Below are 20,189 nucleotides of genomic sequence, written 5' to 3' on the forward strand. Positions count from 1 at the left end.
GTCTTAATTGAAATTTTAATAAAATCTACATAATCAAGCAATCGATTGGTAAAGACAAAAATGTATGATGAAAAACCAGTTTTTTATGCTTCTTTAGAACACTATGTCTCAGAATCCCTTTCACACTAGAGATTCAGTGCAACCCCTTCCTGTTGTCCGATTCCGCTCAAATTTGGAATATGGCCTTTTGATGACTTCCTTAAACCATCCAAGTCTTTTTTTGCAAGTATTTTGATTTTAAAGTAGGTATTTATTATGACAATTTGATAAATTAAATTAAAAAATATCCTAAATTGTGATTTTTATTAAGCTTTAAACCGTGAATAGCTCTTCACTCGATGATACAAACAACATGTTTTGTTCAGCAAAGTTTAAGTGCACAAAAATTCGCATCTTTTGATGGCATTGGTATCAAAAATATTTAACACTTGGTACACATTGTGGTCAGTTGTATTCAAAATTCTTGGACCAAAAAAAATTTTTTTCTTGGAAATAATTGCATGTTTTACATTTTAATACAAATTTGGTCCATTTTTCATTTTTTACGTGTAGTATTTAACTCAAACAAAATTAAAAAAATATAAAATATATAAATTTCATGAAAATTTTTGGACCCAGAATTTATTTAAAATCAAATCTTTTGAAAGTGGACTTTTTTCAAAGATCGCGCTTGCGGAACCTCCAAACATATTTTTTTCAGTCGGCCCCATACAAAAGTTTGTTCTGCACATCCTAATCTACCATTTGGAGGGTGAGCCCCCAGATTTCCAGAAGTTATGCAATTTTGGGACACCCTATTGTACAGTCTTTAAATGTTGGAGAGCGTTAGTTCGATAGCTGAACTGAAATTTGTAAAGTTTCATGAAAAAGCTTTAATTCAAAAATTTACATCGACTAGTTTAAACAAAAATCAAATATCACATAAATCTTGCAGTAAGGTTTATTGAGCTTGGATTTTAAGGCTGATTGAACAAAATTTGAGTTTTTTTTACTTATAATTATTTGATAAAAAAAAACATTTAGCTGTGTCAATTTTAGAACAGTGCCAAATAATGATGAAAAATTTACCGGAAATACCGGTTTTTTACCGTCCCAAAAGTCGGTATTCCGGTATTGAGAAAATGGACGGTGTTACCGGTTTTACCGGTTTCGGTAAAACCGGTTAGACCACCCTAGAAAGCTGTTTCGAGAAAATCGCGTTGAAAGTAATTAGGTTTAAAATGTAGGTCTTCAAACGGTACTTTTTCACCCAGCTGACATTTCGATTGTTAACATTTGGCCGCACGCCCTTTTGAAAAAATTGATACCACTGCTGCTCTCATGCTGGGTAGGGAACATAGAATCTTATTGGAAGAAAAAAATGGGATACTGGGTATGCCAACGAATGACGCGCAACGTAAGGTAGATTTTTGAAAAGGGCACATTTTTGCCATATTTGCAAAATTTGTCAGATTTGTAAAATTTATCAAGTTTGTGAATGTTGTCATTTTTTTTTGTATTTTTTATCAACTTTGTCAACTATGCAAGTTAGGTCCAATTTGTAATTTTTGACGATTTTAACAATCATGTCATTTTTGTTATTATAGACTATTTTGAAATTTTTGTAAATTATGTCAGTTTTGTAAATTTGTTTGGTTTTTTTCTATATTGATTCTGTCAATATTGCATATTTTGAAAACTTTTTCAGTTGTATGATTTATATTTATTTTTTCTATCCAGTTTTGCCAAATTTGTAAATGTTATCATTTATGTCAAGCCATTCAAAATTGGTTAATTTTGGTAAATTTTTGTCAATTTTCGCCATATTTGCGAAATTTGTCAGGTTTGTTTAAACTTGATTAAAGTTTCTAAATGTTGTGTATTTTGTAATTTTTATCAATTTTGTCAATTATGTAAATTTGGTCCACTTTGTAATTTAAGAAAATTTAAACAATTATGTCATTTTTGTTGTAATTGACCATTTTGACATTTTTGTCAATTATGTCAGTTTTGTAAATTTGTTTTGTAAATTGTCTAGCGCTGGATTGCATCGGAATTTTTGGATTTTAATCTGAATTCTGAAACTCACTATCAGACCCAATTTTTTTAAAATTAAGTTTAAAATCAGAAATCCAGGGAATTCAACATCTTGAAATGAACGCGTCTGTACAAAAAAATCACTTTAACCTATAAAACAGTTGATAAAATTAAATTGGGTGAAACTTTTTTTTATGCATTTTCGTTGGAACAGGTTAGAACGTGGAATTACGCCTATTTAAAATGGGTTTTTTTATTCGGGTAGGGCCAATAGATAGCGTCGATTTTTTAAAAAGGATTTGATTAGATGTTCCGAAATTTCAAGTGTTTTTTTTGCTCCTGGCTAACTGATAGTTGCGTCCTTATGAAATGTTACGCTAGGTTTGTTTACATTTGGCGCGTTCGCCCTTTTTCAAACTTACTGCAAAATTAACTGACAGATTCCCGCTTGCTATCAAAGCCAGCCATCACTGCAGAAGAATGCGGTGTTGAACCCTAGACCCTTCGATTGAATAAGGCCCCTTTATTGGGTAGGGATGAATCATCCCAGAGGATGAAAATCCCGTATAAAAAAAAAGGCCCCTTTATGAAAATCCATATCAATATTATATGGTTTGGAGTTTCGGCTTCAAAATTCTTGAAACATGTTCATGTAATACAGAACTGGTACAAAATTTAATTCTAAATAAATGTTAGGATTTATTTCACTTCATCAACTCCTTCCTCCTGCTCGTTTTGTCGTCATGATGACATCATGAGTGGGAGTGGAGGCTCCAATTTTTTCCACTATACACAGCGCCCATCGTGTGTATGACTTCATGTATAATTTGACGTCATATGATAATCTTGATTTTAGTGATTGCTGGTTGTGGCTAGCAAGCCAAATTGACACGTTTTTTGGAGTGATGATTTGATGATAATTACCATGAAAATTTTATTTTCAAACTATTTTGTTTTTTTTCTTCAAATTTTTTGAGATGAAAATCATTTTTATTGTTTGCCCAGTTTTGCAAAAACGTGTGGAACAAAGTTTACAAAAAATCACACCAATACACACAAATACACTGACATCGTCTGAACTCGTCGAGCTGATTCGATAGATACCTATGAAGGTATATCTAAGATCCATAATTAATGATCTCCAAAATCGACCGATAACTATACCTTTCTGAAAGAAAGGCAAAAAATACTTAGAAAACATCTTCATGAGGGAGAGGGGTGGGTGTTTTACCCCTAAACCGGTTGCGTTTGTGTGACTTATTGATGTTTCATCAAAAATTCCTTTTCCACGTGAAAGAACATGACAAAACCAAGATTATAAGCGTATGAGTATATTTTTGTTTTGAACTTTAGGTTCCTTATCAATTGTCGGGTTCTTTTGTAATTATGTAAGTAATTTTTTAAAAAATCTTTTAAAGCTTGATAAATTAAAGAAGCATATGATTCGTATTTAGATTAACTACATATAGAAAAATATGCTTACGCAAAGCGACGGCGATGCCAGTTGTGCTGAGATTTTTATCTCAATACACATATGAGATATTCAGAGTTTCCTTATGGCCCACATTACCCCACTCTCCCCTAAATAAAAATTAACATGATTCCATACAGCATTATGCTTTATGAAAACTTCCGTTTAAACTTTGTCAATACCACTTACGCTCTTAATTTTATTAGCTTTTGAATAAAGTTCTTAAAATTCACCGATTTGGGTCGATTATTTTCGCTTGTGTATGCTTTTTACGCTCAGTGTTAAAGGGTCAATGGAAGAATGTTGAGCTAAAAATCATTAATATTAAATCAAAAGACTTCAACGCTTCCGTGAAAAATTAAAAACGACGAACCCCAATTGCTTCGAAGCGCAGAAAAAAAAGCAAATAAAAAAACAAACCCAAATTGTCGAACACTTACTAGATTACAACCATCGTTACGCCGCTCGACACCCACAGTGCGCAAAGTGAAAGAGAGAGTGGGAAGCGCGCAAGTCCAAATTCGTGTTGCTGCCAGCCAAGCTCTACCTTTGGGGAGTAATCCCTTCATTTTCGAGTTCACGATCATATGGAGCAAAGCGGCTGCTTGTTTGCTTGCTTGCCCGTGTTCGGCGTTAGTTTGCGTGTTGTTTTACAGCTGAGGCTCCAGTTTTTTTCTGCGTTCATGATTGCCGAACGAAAAAAAATCTTAATGCTCTAAGTCACTCTCTCAAAGGCTTAGTGTTCTCTCTCTGGGTAAGTGCTCAGCAACTTGGTACTTCCGCTCTCTGCGCTACCAACGAACCCAAATGTCTTCAGCGTAGTCGGTGTGGGATGCAATTAGTCAATGGCTTCAACTCGGTAATTTTCTTGGATCTTCCGCGTGCAGACGGTTCCGCATTTTGGAGGAAAAAAAAAGTCGGTGAGCAAAGAAAGCACACTCTGGCTCTCTTTTTTCTCTTCAGCAGAGTCTCAATTCTCCGGGTTGGCAGCCCATCCAAACCAGGTGGGGCCCTCCCCAATTTTTCCATCGCTTGGCCCAGCTACCATCGTTCAGTTGGCTCGATTCATATTTTATCGTTCAGTTTGAATCGAGTTTCCCTACGGTGATGTGCTAAGTAGTTCGAGACAGAGCGTTTCTAGCGTTAAACGGTTAAAAGGTTTTTGGCCTACGATCGCGGAGTTACTGGAGTTCTACGAGTAAGGATTCGTTATTGAATTTTTTTTATATAGGTGCATCAGTGATTTATTGGGGTAGATTATGATATTTGTTCTAAGTGAGAAACATAGAATGTTTAAAAACAAGATAGAAGAAAGTAAAAATTTAATATTTATAGATGAATTAGACAACTAATGCTTTTTGGGTTTCAAATGTCTATAAATTGCAAAAACTTGCAAACTTAAATGGTGAACTGTGATAATTGAAACAGTTGTATGCGTGATGAGTGTATTGAACGAGATTGAAACAAAACTGTGCATTTGAAAATAACCAACGAAAATTTTGGGAAGTGTTCAAGTTACCTGTTTGTGATCAAATGTGATTATTTTGGTGACAAAAAATCTGGAATAATAAAAAAAAATCATACATCTTTACACTTTGGATAAGACATCGAGCACATATGAGACCTGATTGAAAGTGAGAAGTGTTACACAAGAAATTGCAATTGGATAGCTGAAAATCCTTTGGAAAGGATACAACGACTTTTGGAGTAATAAGTCTCAAATTTTCGAAGAAAATCAGTGCTTTGAACTGTTGAGGCTTTGAAGAGTGTTAGCAGCTGTCATTCCAGTCATCATTCTAATTGCTTTATTTCGTGTGATTCAAACGATTTGTGATTTTTTAATATATTGGCTGGTATGTATAATATTTTCAAACTAAGTGAAAATTATGCCATCTGATGAGGAAAAATTTGAAGATGTTTATCTTGAAAAACTAAAAAGCAGCAAAAAATAAGGGACCTCGTATCTGATTCAAAGTCTTTTCCCACACGTTTTGCCTTATTCGATATCCATCATCCATCCATCAATAATAAATTCTCAGAAAATCTGTTTGAAAAAAGAAAAATAATTCCATTTATTTATCTTTTCTAACAAATAATACTATAGAACAAAGTTCGTATTTTGGGCTCAATTTTTTAACTAGAGATATATAAAATCCATAGAAAAAAAAGTATCAATGCATTGAAAATTCATGCATGAGAAAAATTTAAAAAAAAACTTTGAAAAGGTTACCTTTCATGACCTTTTTATTTAAAAATTCTTGATATATTGGTGAATTTTAAGACATGGTTTTTTTCATCCAGTTTTATATATTTTTTCAAAATATTTTATAAATCAATTTATATTTAAATATTTCTTATATATTTTCGAATCTCTATAAAAAAGGTAAATATAATCTGATAGTTACTGATGATTCAATATTGATATTCAATAAATACTTCCTTTTTTATTGTCATAATCTACTGGAGCAATTCAGATGTTTCAAACTATAAAATTTTCTGGCTGTTGAAATACAGATTCATATTTTTAAGATAAAAAATAAAAAAGGCATATATTTATGCATATATGATATATCATAATCAGCGTTCACAAAAATTATTGTTCATTTTCAAAAATGGCAAACAACGAAATCATGTTTTTGAATTCTAATACTCAAACATGAAATCACGTAGAATTGATAATATTGGCAGCTTCTTCATGATTTTCTTTTTCGCGAGTGAACTTAAAACTAAACTTGTGAAAATTTTTATTTGATCTAAATGAAAAAAGGATTTTGAATGGCAGATTTCTTAAATAAACATACTTTGATTCCAGCGAATGGCCTTTTTTAAGCAGTAAATTCATAATTCATTGGTAGGATTTAACTCTGAAAGAGTTATTTTAAGTATGTACATATATTAAAAAGATTTTAATTAACTTTACTTGACGAAATAATGATTTTTCAAAATATTTTCCAAAAGATTCTGAAAGCCGTGCAGAAAAATAAAATATTTCAATTCATATCAAAGAATAATCATTCAGAGCTTATAAAATAATCTTAAAAAATATCCTTTTTTTTTTAAATTACTTCCTTATTCGCAGTTTTGCGTACCACATTCTTCGACGTTTAATGATTGTGTTTCTGATTTTAACGCATGCCAACTGATTTAATTAAAAAAAGTTTATTTTCAATACAAATTCACAATTTTAAAAACTTTTACAAAGAGAGCATCCGCATTTCTCATAAATTTTCATTAAAAATAACTTTCAAATTTATTTAATTTAAATTTTGAAAATTTTAAGCATTGGAACACAAGATTTCAATATCAAATTCACCATCAGTCTGCAAAATATTTGGAAATTAAAATGTAAACTTTAAAATTTCTATATGTTTGATCATGTTGTTAGAACAAAGTTATGGTTTTATTTCGAAAACACGCAAAATCTTAAGTGTCAGGAATGAAAATAAATTAAAGAAGGGACAAAATTGGTTCCATCAAAATGTTTTGAAAATTAATTTTTACGGCCTTATCGGTGAAAGTTATGTTCTCATAGTGAGAACATTTCAAGAATTGAAAATTATAGATGGATAGAAGAAGATTAGAAGAAAATTATAGGTGTTGAAATGAGCGGGTAGAATTTTTTAAGAAGCATTTTCACCACATGTGGTGAAAATGCTTCTTAAAAAATTCTACCCGCTCATTTCAACACCTATAATTTTCTTCTAATCTTCTTCTATCCATCTATAATTTTCAATTCTTGAAATGTTCTCACTATGAGAACATAACTTTCACCGATAAGGCCGTAAAAATTAATTTCCAAACATAAATCATAGAATATGCTGCATAGAATATGCTCAACCTCTAGGAAAATATTGTACAGTCTTTCAGGCTGAGCTATATGCTATTATGTATGGAGTGCAAATTGCACTTCAAAAGAAGATTATGTTCAGAACAATTTATTTCTGTTCAGATAGCCAAGCAGCTATCAAATCACTCAGTGCTTCCAGTTCTAGATCAAAACTGGTAATCGCATGCCGGAAAGCAATCGAAGAACTTGCTGAAGGCAATGGATTAAACCTTCTATGGGTACCCGGACATAAGGGAATTTTTGGAAACGAATGCGCCGACGAACTCGCTAGAGCTGGGTCGGAAAAGGAATTTTACGGACCAGAGCCGGCTGTCCCAATATCACCATGTTGGTTCAGAAACCAAATTCAAACTTGGTCCTCTAACCAGCATGAACGATACTGGGAAGAGTTGGACACTTGTCGTCAAACTAAATTATTTTTAGAAAAACCATCTCCAATCATATCGAGTTACTTATTAACTTTAAATAAATCTCATTGCAGCATCTTGATCAGAGCACTCTCCGGTCATTGTAAACTTAACTAGGGTGATTTGCCATTCGTTGCACAGCTAAGCACATGATTTTGGTGTTTATGCTGTATTTTAGTCATTTCAACCAAATTCACTCGATTTTTTTTGTCGATGCACTCATACAGGATTGGTCAACAAGATCCAAAAGTTCAAGTGTTTGAAAAAAGTGATATAAAAATTTAAAAAATCATTTAAAACAGCTAGTCTGTGCCCAATAGTTGCACAGGCAAATTTTGTGTCGTGCATAATGTTGTCCGATTTTTTCCAATGGTTGCACATTTTAAAAATCAGTCACCATGAGGTCGAATAGGCTGATATTTGTTACGGACGCTTATTATGAGAGCTTCTAGTTCAAATGCAATCTAATTTTAGACGGCCCCTTATGAGGGGGGGGGGGGTGTTGGGTCTTCCATATAAACCGTCCAATGCACTTTCCAATTCCAATTCGGCCTAAAAAAAACACAAAGCCGAAGGTTTGAGTGTGTGGAATAGCATTTATCACACGTGTTTTCTCAGATTTCTCAGAAACTCAAATCCACCTCTTAATTTACCCGAAGCCATTTGATTGGAGTGTTATTTAACCTAATTTGCCCAGTGATGAGCCTTTTTCTTTATATGTCCTACCAACATAAAATTTTATATCTTTAAAATCCCATAGAATGAACTGAAAGGTATTTAATGCTTAGTTTTTAAGTGGCTATTAACAGGTGAAAAGATTAGAGAACGTGATCTGATTTGCCCCCTTTTACCCCTATGAAGAAGATGCGATTTTATAAAACAAATGTTTCAGGACTCACTTGGAAGTCGATCGATTTTTTCATAATGAATCTCAATTTAAAACTTGAAAATGGACATAACCACGCCCAAAGTTTCAGACCGTTGGACTGATTCATGCTCATGATATACAATTTTGTATAAGAATTTTTTTTTCGAAAAGTTAATTGATTTAAATATCTTTTTCATATAAGTGGGTTTATTTGTAATTAATGTAACCTCTGTAGCATTCATCAATCTTCAGGAAACAATCACATCACATAGAGATGCTTCCTAAGAGTTTTCCGGCTGAATCAATGATCAAATTGAGTTTCACAAAGCTATGACTGTTTATTTTTCTGGATGATAAGGGCCAAATAAAGCTTCACACAGATGTCTCCAGTGACGGCAACTCGACGGCAGATTCGAATTCCTTAGAAAATTGCACGTCAGATAAGTAATATATCGGGTCTTCCAACCTTCGACTTCTAGTTTTTGGGATTAAGGGTCGTAGTTTTCCTCCTGTTCAATATTCTGACAATATTAATAACAATATCAAGGGGATCGCTGTTGACATGGAATAAAATTATTTTTGATTTGTCGTCACGAAATTAGAGAAACAGATTTTTTCAGAACAGCTTTTAGATTCTTTGCATAAAATGTTGAGTAAATAGTCGAGGTCGGGATAAAGGATTTCAAAATAAATCTGATAAAAAAGTAGTCTCTCAAAGCCAATGCAGTTGAATTGGCTTTGACTTTTCAGACAATGCAAAATAACCAACTTTCATACATACATAAGTTTATGCGATGCGATGCGATGCGATACAAAGCAGTATTATGCGATTCTTATTTTCATGACAACGAATATCATTTCTGTGGTACAAGTTAGGTTTAGTTTTTGTTCACATGCAATTTATTGCAAGAACCAAGAAATATTATAAAAATACAAAATTATGTTTTTTGAACTTTCAATACATCTCTAATGGTTTTTGAATGAAAATTTGGATTTTTCCGTACAAGCCCCCTTACTAATTCAAAACACGTTGTTATAATTTAGGACTTAATCAATCGCTTCCAAAATTTTTATAGCTATTTTTAGCTGTAAAAACAACCAAACAAAGTTATTGGAGGTATACGAATTTAAAAATTTGAAACTTCCAAACAAATTTTGCAGCGGAATTATGTACAACAATGGGGCAGGAGGAGATTGAGCGGACCAATTGTTGCACGATCCAACATATTTTCTGGATAAGTATGGATCATAATTTTTTATCAAAATCATTGTGTTAAAATTGTCCAACAAACGTTTCGTATGAAAAACTGATACGAAAAATGTTTTGTTCTGACGTAAAACCTTATATGCCGTAGAAGGAATGTTAAGGTTTTTGTTAACAATTAGCACAACAACCGCGCGAAAAAAACAAGAAAAATTAAAACTGTCGTTAGAGACACACTTACCAGCTGAAAATATCACAAAACCCTCATTTCATCAGAAAACATTCCGAATTACATGATTCAGTATTATTTTTGAGGAAAAATTGAAAAACAGCTGAAATATTGACAATTTAAGTCATGCTGTGCAACAATGGGTTAGGGGACAACGATTGGCAAATCACCCTATCATATGCACAACATTCAGCGTGCTGAATCTCCAGTATGTGGTAGTTGTGAATCAGATGTGGAAGATCCCTTCCATCTTATATGTAACTGTCCCTCATTTGCCAGACTACGTTTTCGTACTCTGGGATCTTACGCTTTAAGCGAATCTGAGTTTAAGAAATTAAACTTAAAAAACATTCTATCATTCCTTACCGAATGTAGAAAAGAGCTTTAATGCTAATAATCCCTAGTGGAAAGGCTTTATGCCATCTTAAATAGATTGAATTTATTTCTTCCTTTTAAAGGTTTTTCAGGTTTCTCAGGTAAATGATGAAATCTTGGATAAAAAAAAGGCTAGGCACAATTTTCCCGTATGTTTGGATAACGTGCCGCTATTAAGCCTACCCCCATTCTGATACCTGATACCTGATAGGTGTTGAAATGAGCGGGTAGAATTTTTTAAGAAGCATTTTCACCACATGTGGTGAAAATGCTTCTTAAAAAATTCTACCCGCTCATTTCAACACCTATAATTTTCTTCTAATCTTCTTCTATCCATCTATAATTTTCAATTCTTGAAATGTTCTCACTATGAGAACATAACTTTCACCGATAAGGCCGTAAAAATTAATTTCCAAACATAAATCACGGTGATTAATCTTAATTAATCAAAATGTTTTTGAAACCCATTCATACTTATTTAGAAAACAAGATTCTAATTATTTTTTGAAATTTTTATTCAAAGATAGGTTTTATTTTAATAACCTATCCAACAGATTATTAAAAAAAGTATTTTTTAAATACGTTTTTTAAAACAACTATTTATTGTGGTTTAAATTAAACTGTAAAAATTGTGAAAAAAAATCATATATGGATGGTTTTTGCAATATCTATCTGAACTTATAAACAAAACACTCAACTTTCTAACTAACCAATAATTAAATCAACTTTGAGAATGGTTCTTTGAAATCTAAACAATATAGCGAAAACATTTTGTCATTTCTATTATTTTAACTTTATTTCAATAAAAAAAACCTGTAAATCAAAATAATGCAAAGATAAAAAGAGTTTTTGTAACAAAATTCAAACAATAATAGCAAAAAAATTATCACCTTCCTTAATCTTAGGACAGATTTTGAATTTAAAATTCTTGAATTCCTGAACAAATGTTTTTTGAAAATGCTTTATTTATCAAGCGAAAATTCAAAAAAAAAAAAAAATACGACCACGTATAAGATTTCAAACATGAGTATGAGTTTCAAATTGAGGCAGAGCCGTATGAAAAATCGATTTATGAGAGGAGTTTTGGTGACAAAAGTTTTCCTTTTACATTTTGATAGCATAAAAATAAAGTAGATAAATGTGTAGATACTATCTAAATATGCAGCCTTCAGTTATATTATAGACATATTATTATTGATCTCAAATTGAAACTATCGAAAATAAGCTCTGGAAGTTTTAATTTCCTAATGTTTTAACAAATGAAAGAATGATATTACTTTTGAAAGCTTCATTTGAAAGAGAAACTCATTTTTTTTTTCTTAAATAAGTGAGTAATAAGATACTTCTTTTTATTTCTTTCTTCAAGTGTTTAAGTCACCGTTGTTATTATCTTCTCGTTTTTGGATTGATTTTTTTTGTGATTCAATGAATTAACGTCCGTGTTGTTCAGGATTCGGTTTACAAATTAAATTTCATTATTTAGTTCTTTTTAACATTAAGCATATCAATTTTAAGCATTGTTAAAAAGGGATCAAATACTCAAAATTAAAAGATAGCGATTTAAACTGCGGTTTTGTAATTTTTCCTATTTTTGTGAACTTAATTTAAATTAAAGATTATAGATTTAGAATTAAGTTACACGAAATACCTATAGAATATTTTTCAGCTGAATTTTCAGCCAGGAAATCAATTACAAATTCTTCTTTCAACGATAAAAATCTCTCACAATTTATTTCATAATTTAAAGCCTGTGAATATTTTTGATGAATCAAAATCTTGATATTTAAACGCAAGAAATTTTTGTTATAAGTTCCTATCTTATTTTATTTTATTTCTATTTTCACCTGTTTTTGTATTCAAACTGACAATGTTTGATTAAAAATTGCGATTTTCTGTCAATAGGAACCCTTGATGTATTTCTCTCATTGATATTGTTATCTTGATTTTAAATCTACACAGAAACAAATTTTGACTATTACGTGTCACTGAAAACTGCAACCTTTAAAATAAATCACCTGTAACTAACAAAACCTGTAATTTAAAATTGTTTTCCTTGAAAGTTAACGAAGATTCATTTATTATAACTGCAAATGTCCTGTTAAAAAATTTGCACGCTAAAAATTAAATGTCACGTAATCATGTTTTTGACCTGTAAAGTTGCGAAAAATGTCCTGCTCCTTTTTGTTACAGGACATTTTGCGTAATTTTACAGGAAATAATTTTTGCTGTGTAATCTTCTTTTTTATGTTTGGGGATCGACTGATTTTTGTGTTTTTTTCCTGGGAAATTATGGCTTGCAGACTATTTTAGAGCAAAAACGATTTTTTGTTGATGTATCCAACGTTTCAATCCATTTTGAATCTTCTTCAGGAACTAAGAAGTGTCGTTTTCTTGTTGTTGTCGACTCGGCTGGTCTTGGACAGCTTTACAAGACCAACCGAGTCCACAACAACAAGAAAACGACACTTTTTGTCCCTGAAGAAGATCCAAAACGGATTGAAACGTTGAAAACATCAAACAAAAATCGTTTTTGCTCTAAAATAGACTGCAAGCCGGAACTTCCCAGGAGAAAAAAAAAATCTAAACTTCCCGATCTAAAAATTCTATTTCTGTCTCCATGTTTCGGGTTCTGTATTCAGTTTAGGACTCTTGATTTTCAGTTTCACTATGAAAGTAGAAATTAAATGCTGCTTTGAAATTCTGTTTTAAATTTGTTTTATCATGTTATTTAAAAGATGATTAATAATTTTCAAAAATCTAATGCATTTTCAATTTTTTGATAATACTTTTCTTTTCGTGGCTTTCAGTGTCAAGTTTTTAGTAAATAAAAATCATTTTCCGATTATTAAAAAAAATGTTTGTTTCAAATTCAGATTCAACTCCCTTAAAGTTTATGCTTTTGAAGATTGTAATATAACAAAGCTTCTAAATGGTGGTCTTAAAATGAAAACTTTGGATCAGAAACATCATTCGAAATTACTTTTTAATTCAGATTTTCTATTGATATATAAAATGAATAGTTAAAATAATGAATTCAGATTGAAACCCAAAACCCAAAGCTTATATTTTATATTCATGAATGAGAGCTCTGAAACTTGGCTTTAAAAATTCCGATCTGGAATTAAGATTCGGAAATCAAATTTATGTTCATTTCAGTGATCGTATTGAAATTCGAGAACAGTTTTTAAATTCTTACATTGAGATTGACCTTAGGTTCAGAGTGCAGTTTCAGAATGCTGGTTCAAAATTCAGAATGTGATTTAGCTTGAAATTGAGCTTTACAATTAAGATAAAAATATCTAATTGACTATAAAGTTGAGTGATTCAAAATATCACAATCTTTTGTATATGTTTGTTATTTGATTTTCAAAATTTCAAATTTTTCATCAAAGTCCGTTTGTCCACATTTCTGCTGAAAATCATTAATATATAGTAGAATTTTAGTGGATTTTTAAGTTTACAAGCTCTGTTATATGGGAAAAAATAGTTTTTATTTAAGAAAAAAATTCTTCCACCGAGTTATAATTATGGAATTTATTTTATTTTATTTAATTTTTTTTGAAAAATATTTTCTGAGTATGAAACCAGCAGGTGATCTTCATCTAAATCACCCGCACAGAATTATTTGTTTTTGGTGTATTTATATCATTATTGATATTAATAGTTCAGTTTTTTAAAACCCATTATTTCAAACTTAAATCATAAATTTCTATTAAGTTTGCTGGAAACCACTGAACCTAAAATTTTCAATCTTTTATGTATAATTTGAAAAATTTGATTTATTTTCTTTGTCTTTGAATTTTCTTAAGAGTTTAGAAGATAAAGTTAATTTTAAAGAAGTTAAAAGCTTTCCTCAAAAAACTTATTTTGGACTTTAATAAAAAAAAAACCTAATTTAACAGACTCTTGAACAATTTAAAAGATTTTAACCATCAATCAAAGTTTATTCCATATTATGTTATTTAAATTTCTATTTTGTATTTGTTTTATTTTCTAAAGTTAAAATTCAACCCTCAAGAACCCATTTTTTTTCGCTTAAAAATCTACAGAAGCTTTTGACATTTCTTAAAAAAAATTGCATAAGTACAAGGGCTAAGCAAATTGACTTTCAACACTATTTCCCTGGTGGTTTTTAACACTTTAACCAATTTTTCCTAAATTTTGAATCACTTGCTGTATTTTCATGAAGTAGGGGTATTTCAACTTTTATCTATATATATAAAAATGAATTTCTGTCTGTCTGTCTGTCTGTCTGTCTGTCTGTCTGTCTGTCTGTCTGTCTGTTCCCTATAGATTCGAAATCTACTATACCGAATTGCGTGAAACTTGGCAAATGAGGGTATTGGAGACCGGGGAAGGTTCCTATTATGGTTTGAGACACCTCCCTCTCTCATGAAGGGGGGGGAGGGGCCTCCCAAACAAAAGACAATTTTGTGCATACCTCGAGAACCAATCAAGTAAATGGTATAAAATTTGGCATGGGGTGGTATTTGGGAACGAGGAATATGTCTATGAATATTGGATACCCCTCCCTTCTCTCAGTGGGGTAAAAGGAAGGGGGAGGGGGGTACCTTACAAATTTTCGTATAACTCGAAAACTAATCAAGATATTGGAATCAATTTCGGCATGGGAAGGTATTTGGATACGAAAAATATTTCAATGATCATTAAAGGCCCCTCCCTCTTTCCAATAGAAAGGGAGAGGGGGCCTCTTTTAAAATTTTTAACATAACTCAAAAACTCATTAAGCAAATGGAACCATATTTGGCATGGGCGGGTATTTGGGAACGAGAAATGTTCATATGATTATTTGAGACTCCTTTCTTCCTCCAGCGAGGGAAAGGAAAGGGCGAGGAGATTTTCATACAATTTTTACTCTATAACTCGAGAACTACAATAGCAAATGGAATCGAATTTGGCATGGAAGGGTATATGGGTACGAGGTTGGTTTGGTTTGGTATCACTCACCCCTTCAAAAAAAATAGATGAAAAGGGGGAGAGGGGGTCTCCCTTACAATTTTCAGTAAAATTGGAGAGCTGATCGCGAATTGAACCATATTTGGCATGTGAGGGTATTTGAATACGAGGAATGTTTCAATGATAAATTGAAGCCCCACCTTTCTTTCATTGGAAAGATTTAAAGGGGGAAAGGGGGGCTTCCATACAAATGTTTTGCATAACTCGTGTATTAATCGAGCAAATAAAACCAAATTTGGGCTCAAACGGGTATTCGAGTACGACACATTTTATGAATATTAAGTTTTAACCCCTCCATTCAATCAGAAGATAGAAAGGGGGATGGTATTCCCTTTCAAGTTTATGCATAACTCAAGGATTTACTACGCAAATAAAACCAAATTTGGCATGGGATGGTTTTTCAATACGAGAAATTTTTCTATGTGAAACAATTCCTTCCATGCAGTGGGATAGGATTGAGAATATGAGAAGAGAATAGGATTACTTGCATTCAACATTTTTTTTTTTTTTTGAAAATCCGTGAAATGGACAAAACTTAACATGGAAAGACATTTTGGTATAATTCTATGATTTTTTGACACACCATCCTCTTTTCATCAACTGGTTAGAAATATGGCATCGGAAGATATTTGGTCACGAGATATGTTTCTACGATTGTTATAGACCCTTATGTTTTACAGTGTAGAGAGAGAAAGAAAGGAGATGGCTTCATATAATTTTGGTTGTAAAGCTTAAAAAATATCAACCAATGGAACTATATTTGATTCAAGAAGAAAATCGGGTACGAAAAAATTGCTATGATAATTAAAGACTACGACCTCCATTCAGCAGAGGGTTATGAGAAGGACAGAGATGCTCTCTTATTAGTTTTTTAGCATAAATCCAGAACATATCAAGCAAAAAAAAAATTATAAGTGAGAGTGTTTGCGTACGAATAGTTTGAGACTCTCCTATTTCAGGGCGAAGCTTAAAAAAGATTAAAATTATCAGATCCTTAATACAAATTTACAGATCAAGATTCGGAAAATTAGTTTAAGTCATCTTTGTATTGCAATTTAAAACTCCAGCTGCAGCTCTCATTTTATAGCGAATTAAACTATGTTATGATTGGATTTTAAATAATGCCAACAAAACAATAAATGTAAGTTTGAATAATTGATGAAAAGATCATTCAATTTCGAAAGGTGTAGCAAAGCACACCGGGTCAGCTAGTGAAAAATAAATATTGTGCACATTTTTCTAATTTTGTCGTTCTTCACCAATCCCAGCTTTTAACGGGACTTATGTTTCATATCTCCTTTCTAACTCAGGATATATTTTATCTCAACAAATCAATCAAGAATGGTGGTGACTCTTTGACGTAGCTGCCAATCATTTTTTTTAGATCAAAAATCGCATCGACAAAGGATTTCTGAGGCTACTAAATTGATCACATTTGGAAAAGAAGTTCCATCTCCAGTTTTCTCATGTTTTAATGCTCCTTAAAGCTGTAACTTTTTACAACTGCTAGTCAAATAGTTTTCAGTAACAGCGATTAATAGATTTACATATTTTCAACCATTCAGCGAAAAACATTACAAAACAAACTTTCGGATGCGGTTTTATCACTGCGTCTTAAGGCGTGGTAGGGCGCTATAGGGTGAAAAGTTTAATGTAAAAGTACTCAAGAATGAATAATCATATAATAAAAAAAATAATATGTTTGAAGTTTTCGTCACTCATGCATTGCTTGAGCAGAAAAAAAACATAAAAAAAATAATCTCTAAAACCCGCTCCCATGAATCGGTTCTTCCTACGACCCTATTGTATAGAGAACCCGAAATCTGAACACATAAAACGAATTTTAATTATAAACCCTAGCTTAACAAATATATTTCCACCAGACCGGGTTGAGCTATTTTATCGTTAAGCCCTGCAAAATCTGGGAATTTAATTTTTTTTCCAAAATTCGAGCAATATGAAGGGATATCTGGGAACCATTCAATAACAATTCAGAAGAAAAACACTTAAGATTTTTTTTTACGAAACAATTCAGCCAACTATGCATCATACATTAAGTTGTTAAGGAAAAATTAGCTCAAACAAAAAAATTATTCTGGACGCAAAAATCATTATTCTTAATAATGGTATTTTTTTTGCAACCAAAGTGAATAAATTAGAGCATTCTGGTAATAATAGCATTATTTTAATTGAAATTCAACAATTGAGACTTAATTTGTATCAACGAGTGATTTTTTAAGCAGTAGCAGAATTGTGGACTTGGGATAAGATATCGATAATTTGGCCTTAGTTCTGAGTCGAGGTTTAAAAAGGAACATTTCGTTTGGCCTTTTTTGACCCTCATGGAGATGGTGGGAGGTGGGGGGGGTTGTTTACCCCCAAAACTCTCCTGAATTGCGGTAGAAGCTTATTGAATGGATTTTTTTCAATACTAAGATATATACTAAGAATCCATATAGGTGAGGGTGCCAGAATTTTTTTAGCACGTATCCCAGCCGGACAAATCCAGGCATGCATCCAGGCATTGCAATTTTTCAGAAAATCCTGGCAAAATTTGGGCATTTGGTTCCGAAATTTTTGACAAAAATCTTGAAACTCATCAGCAGATTTTAAATTGAAAATTGGCTTCCAAATAACCTTTTGTGATTATTTTCATAAAACTTGCTCAAAAACTTTTATTATTGGGCGCACAAAGAAAAAAAATATCTGCACAATTGCTTTGATTTTTGTGTGATTTGGCACATGAAGTGAATCCAGGCTTGTTTCAATGAAATCCTGGCAACCGGGCCAGACAGGACATTTCCCAAATTTTGCTTTAACTTTCTCGGCAAACCCGGATAAAACCAGGCAACCTGGCAATCTTAAAATTTGTATATAATATGAAAATTATGTTGATTCTGAGATAGATATTAAACGTTTTTTTCTGATCCAAGAACAGCTTACAATGAAAAAAGTCATTTTTTTTATTCACAGTTTTTTTTTGTATTCAAAGTAGCAGTTTCTACTTTGAAAACAAAAAAAAACTACACAGGTCTACAAAAATTTTCAATGGGTCTTCGAAAAGAGACTTTATTTTTTAATGAATAAAGATATCATTCGCACGAAATTTCACCACAAATTTATTAAAACATTTCTCTTATAAATCGAAAACTGTTTTCGATGATCAAGAGTTTGAAAAAAAGTATTTTTTCCAGAATATTTCCTCAGTTTACCATATATTTTATTTTATATGTGAAGGAGGTTAGAAAAAACTCCATGCAAAATATTACAATTGAATTATTTATTCTTTCTGATCTAAGTTTTGCTTTAAAATGTTCAGTTTAAAATCTCGTACTATCGAATATTTTCCCTCAACCAATGATTCATCCTTATATCTCTCACTCCAATATCATCACAAACTTGGTTTTCCCCTGATAGTTTGCCATAAAGTGCCATCAATTTGCCAAGTTATCAATTCCTCACTTCCGCTAACCGTATAACGGTAATCGTAGTCATTTGCCTACCACGCCATGGCTCGCCTTCGGAAGACCTCCAAAATTTACGCAAGATCCTTTGCGGAAACTGCTTATTAATCTTCAACCATTCCGGCTCTTGTACTACGCCAGTCAAGTGTTTAGTTGTCTCATCCGCTCGGGCACTTAAATTGAGAAGACTTCAACGGCTGACTAAATGAGCGACGAACCGGCTGAGCGACACGCATCGCAAACATCCGGCATCAATGAAGGCTCTTGTTATCTGGATGTCTGTCTGTTGACAAGATCGCGGCGGGGGCGAACCTTGAAGCACGTAACGGTTGTTTATCCAACTGATTCTGCCCACGCCAAGGTTATCTTTGTGCAAATGATGCCCGGTCAAGCATAAAATTGATAGATTGACTTTGGCAGCAGACAATTTGTCCGATAGAAAGTGATGATTCACTCAAACTGTTTTGAAACTGTTAAGGTGACGTGTCATTTCACAATAATTCTTCCTTTAAGTAATCATACTGATAACAAAATTTATTGAAATAGGTTAATTTTACGATTAACATAAAGAACTAAACTTTTAACTTGAACTGTTAATTCACACAATAAATCCGCTCCATCAAATGCTCACCTCTATCTTGAACAACAAAGATGTTAAAATGACAAAGTATGAAAGCGAAAATCTCTGAAACAAGGAAAATTTGCAACAAAGAATCGTTCACTGGATAACAAAGTTTTCCCCACTTTTCACACAGAAAACAAATACAACTTGACACTTAAACGTTTGAAGTAAAAAGTTCAACAGACCTGTGACAAAAATATTGCCCCATTCTGCTTTGTTTGAAACGGCGAGGTCATAGCTGGTTGCTGGATTTCTCTGCTGCTATTTGGCGTAGAGCTTGGAAAAGATTGATCATTTTGCGGATTTTTTGCCTGAAATAATGCTCCGTAATGGACGACTGAATGGGACCGAAAGAAGGGAAAACTTATTCGCGCCAAAAGAAATGGAACCATTGTAAGACACTTTCTTTCCAGCTGTTAAAAGGCGTGCATATTTTACCGTCTCATTCGAGAGCCCTTTTTTCCGTTGGAACATTTAAGAAAGACACATTTGAAACCGTGATTGGTTGTGGGTGGGTGGATTATAAATTTTTACTGTAAGGAATGTTGTCACTTCAGAGTGAGTTATTTATACCGCAAACATGACAAATTTATGTTAAACAATCGATTCGAGGAAAGTTTTCTTCGATGTTTCAGACTGTATGGCTACAGAAATTGTTGATTAAAAAATAGAGCAAAACTGAAATGGAAGGCAACTTTTTGAGAAGGAA

The 20,189-nt window shown here is 32.3% G+C and overlaps 1 protein-coding gene across 5 annotated transcripts in view; it reads left to right on the top strand.

Annotated features, from left to right (window-relative positions):
* Nucleotides 1-4,555: 4,555 nt before the first annotated feature.
* The window catches only part of LOC129744889 (uncharacterized), a 161,652-nt gene continuing 146,018 nt past the window's right edge, over nucleotides 4,556-20,189 (top strand). For all 5 annotated transcript variants that reach the window (XM_055737641.1, XM_055737642.1, XM_055737640.1 and 2 more), the window contains exon 1: nucleotides 4,556-4,685. The gene's annotated coding sequence lies outside the window, so the exon portion shown is untranslated. The remainder of the gene's footprint in view (nucleotides 4,686-20,189) is intronic.

The sequence above is a fragment of the Uranotaenia lowii genome, chromosome 2, assembly GCF_029784155.1.
Source record: "Uranotaenia lowii strain MFRU-FL chromosome 2, ASM2978415v1, whole genome shotgun sequence".
Classification (NCBI taxonomy): Eukaryota; Metazoa; Arthropoda; class Insecta; order Diptera; family Culicidae; genus Uranotaenia; species Uranotaenia lowii.